We start from the raw sequence: 3,817 nt of genomic DNA, 5'->3' as shown, positions 1-3,817 counted from the left end.
TTCCATAATGGTCAATAAACGAAACATGCTAAGGGGGTCTCCCTGACGTAATCATCTTCGAACCGAAACTCATTAGTTGGATTTCCGTTAACGAGTATTGAAGTACGGGCATACCATAAAATCATGTGAATCCATCCATGCTCCACACCAAACCGAAACCTAGAATTTGTAACATGTCAACTGTTATAAACATAAACTAGTTATGTCAAATAAAATAATCTAAGTAAGATGTACTCACTCCGTCTCATTTTAAGTATTCAGTTTTGACTTTTGAAAGTCTTTATTTTTAAACTTTAATTTTCAATATTTTTGTCTCTTCTATATAATATTTAATGAAAATTATATCAATCTATTGAGTTTTATATGTGTTTTCATTTATATAATTTTATTTAATTAAGTATTACAAAACAAAAACAAAAAAAAAATTTAAAGTCAAAGTTGAATAAGAAAGACTTTGAAAAGCCCGGAAGTTCGCATATGATGACTAGCTTCTACCGCTAGCGCTTGGACTTGGAAGCAAGCTAAAGCTACGGAAGAAAAGAGTGCTATAAGAGAAAGAGAAAGAGTGCCTCGAGAAGAGAAAAGGGCATTCGTCAGCGTAGGAAGGGCAACCGCAAGAAAATCGAATCTTTGCTAGCTCCTTTGGCCGTTCCGCAAGTGTGACGGGGAGTCGGTTCGGGCATAGTGGGTCTTTTTTATTCTATAGTCTAGATTGAGAGATATAACGATAGATTTTCCTGAATTGGAAGTGTGAGACTTGGAAGCAAGCTAAAGCTACCGAAGAAAAGAGTGCTATAAGAGTAAGAGAAAGAGTGCCTCGAGAAGAGAAATGGGCATTCGTCAGCGTAGGAAGGGCAACCGCAAGAAAATCGAATCTTTGCTAGCTCCTTTGGCCGTTCCGCAAGTGTGACGGGGAGTCGGTTCGGGCATAGTGGGTCTTTTTTATTCTATAGTCTAGATTGAGAGATATAACGATGGATTTTCCTGAATTGGAAGTGTGAGATGCACTAATCGGAAAGAGACTTTCTCTTGACCTGATTTGCCCTACTGGCCAATCTTCCTAACCGCGCGCGGACCGTCAAAACTGAATACTTATAACGAGACGGAGGTAGTAACAAATTAACTGAGCTTAAAGCAAATACAAAAATATTACACGATAAAAATAAACCAGCTAAGTTAGATATCATTATTAAATACAAATACAATTATTATTTACACGGACACGTAAAAATTAGATGAAGCTTAACGTAAATACACATTTATATTTTACGCTTATTGTAGTATACGATAAAAGAAAACTAGATATGTAACGAATGTCAAACACTAAATTAAATGTTTAAATAGAACTTAACTCAAGCACGCAAATTTGAGGAATACTATATTTACCAAAATAATTTACATACAAACATGAAATAATGCAAATGAGAGAGACCTAAAAGCATAAAAATGAAAGTAACCGATTAGTACTGTATTAGTTTGTAAAACTTTCTAGTAAAATATGTTCGCAATTGTATCATTTTTCCAAAAATATTTTTAAAGAAGAAAATAAACAACTTCCTTCAACTAATAATTGAAAAAAAATATATATATAATATATAGGAATAAAAATAGTGAATATGACGGAATTTCACAAAAACAAAATATACCATGAACATGGTCGGCAGGATTCGAACCTGCGCGAGCAAAGCCCACATGATTTCTAGTCATGCCCGATAACCACTCCGGCACGACAACATATTTGAAACTTTGAAATAATATCTATTTGACATCATTTGTTATGTCCATTTGACATTTGTTATTGTTATCACGGAGTAAACAAAACCTCATACACGCATAACATAGATACTGATAGTTTAATCTGTTTTAACGGTTTTTGTATACAAGGATGCGAACAAAGCTCCATTTTTTTATTCAAAACAACTATAGCTTATATAAAAACTCAGTAGACTATCATCGAAAAGATGAAGTCACGCAACGATTACAACTAAAGGCACCAAAGCCGCACGACGAAGCCAACACTAACTTCAAAACTACTACAAAATTACTAACCACTAAACGGGACCAAACTAATCAAAACAACACAACATTCTATCACTCAAGAATAAACACCACCTTCTCACGACACAAAAACGCATCACGATAAAAAGCGAAAGAACCACATACACAAAAAACACCCACAACTGACAACTCGCATACAAGTCAAATCCCCTCTACGTTAAACTTCCTCAACTACTCCTCAGGAACCTTAGGATTTTTTTTTTCTTTGCTTTATCTTTGTGACGGCACACGAACTAAGCAAATTCCCTTCGACTCGAATATCTTTGAAGTCTTTTGTAGACTCCTCGAAAAAATTTGTAACTTAACCCGACGAGCCACTACTATGCACCACATATTTAACAGCCTTGTCACGATCCTCCAATGTCGAATCTCCAATTGCACCATTTACAATGCACTCAGGCCTATCATCATCCGAACGGGCCTTAAAGCCTAAGCCCCAAAGTGGTATCTAGTCCACCCTCACTTTCTAATAACCGACATACCCGATTCGGGCTCTACATTCAAACTATGACGACCCGAAAATTTTCGACCAAATTTAAACTTAATCTTAATCTGAAATCGAAACGAAAAGCAAAGTCTGTAATGATGAGTCTCGAAAACTTTGGAACAGTTACATGAATGCATTTGCCCTTTTGACTATTCTCGGCGATTCACGAACAATTGTTTATAGATAAATAAGTGTATATATATATATATATATATATATATATATATATATATATATATATATATATATATATATATATATATATATATATATATATATAAAATTTGATATGTTTAAATTATTATTATTATTAATGTTATTATTAACATTAACAATATTATCAATAATGATTATCATTAATAACTATTATTACTACTAGATATTAATATTTTTATTTTTAGTAATATTAATAATGTTAAATGTATAATTATTATTAATGTATTTTTATTTAATAATTATTTATATCCAGTATATAAGGGTAAGATCAGATTCAGGAACCGAAATTGCTAACAACTCTATCCCAACTCTTTCGTTTTCTTGTGTTTGTTTCCAAATTTATTCGATAGAAATTTCAATAAAGCGTACGATCTGTTACCAGTACCTATCGAGCTGTTTTAAATTGGTACCTTTAATCACCAATTCGTTTCATATCATTATCATTAGTACACATTAGGTAACAATTGAATTCATATTTATATTTAAAACAATTGTTCCAAATTGTCTGATTGAATAAAAAGTCGACCATTTAACAGTCAAGAATAGTGCATCAACTATTGGATTACCTCATTATATTCGTGTATATACATCCTTTATCTGTTATTAATGAAAAGAAAAGCAGAATTCTTAAATATATAACTCGCTACCTTATTCAACCATTAAACTATCACTACCACCGATCATTGTATTCGTTCTTTCAACCAAATCGCCAAACCATACAACACCATAAGCCACCAATCGCCACCCATTAACAACTGCTATACCTGCTCCCATTATTGTTTGAATCAGGCTGCTATTCGTCTATACTTCTGTTACGTACACCTGCAACACAAATTCCTTCTGTTTTCACACGAACACCCCAAAACAAATGACCACTGCTGCCGCTACTTACAACTTTTGTTGTGCTACTGCTATTACCTGTTTGAACACCACTCTCATCTACCACAACTGACATCATCTACTAATTATACCTCTGTTTTCCTAATTTCAAATTCCAACAATCACCAAACCCACCACTTATAAATCGTATCTATTAAATGTTTTGAATCACTCAGC

The 3,817-nt window shown here is 33.3% G+C and overlaps 1 non-coding gene across 1 annotated transcript; it reads right to left on the bottom strand.

Annotated features, from left to right (window-relative positions):
* Positions 1–1,652: 1,652 nt before the first annotated feature.
* TRNAS-AGA (transfer RNA serine (anticodon AGA)) lies at positions 1,653–1,734 on the bottom strand. The gene has a single exon. It is a non-coding gene; the product is annotated as a tRNA-Ser (tRNA).
* Between the last annotated feature and the right edge of the window lie 2,083 nt (positions 1,735–3,817).

The sequence above is a fragment of the Rutidosis leptorrhynchoides genome, chromosome 4 (assembly GCF_046630445.1).
Source record: "Rutidosis leptorrhynchoides isolate AG116_Rl617_1_P2 chromosome 4, CSIRO_AGI_Rlap_v1, whole genome shotgun sequence".
NCBI lineage: Eukaryota > Viridiplantae > Streptophyta > Magnoliopsida > Asterales > Asteraceae > Rutidosis > Rutidosis leptorrhynchoides.
The sequence above is the reverse complement of the archived record's forward strand: the minus strand, read 5'-3'. Positions and strand labels throughout refer to the sequence as shown.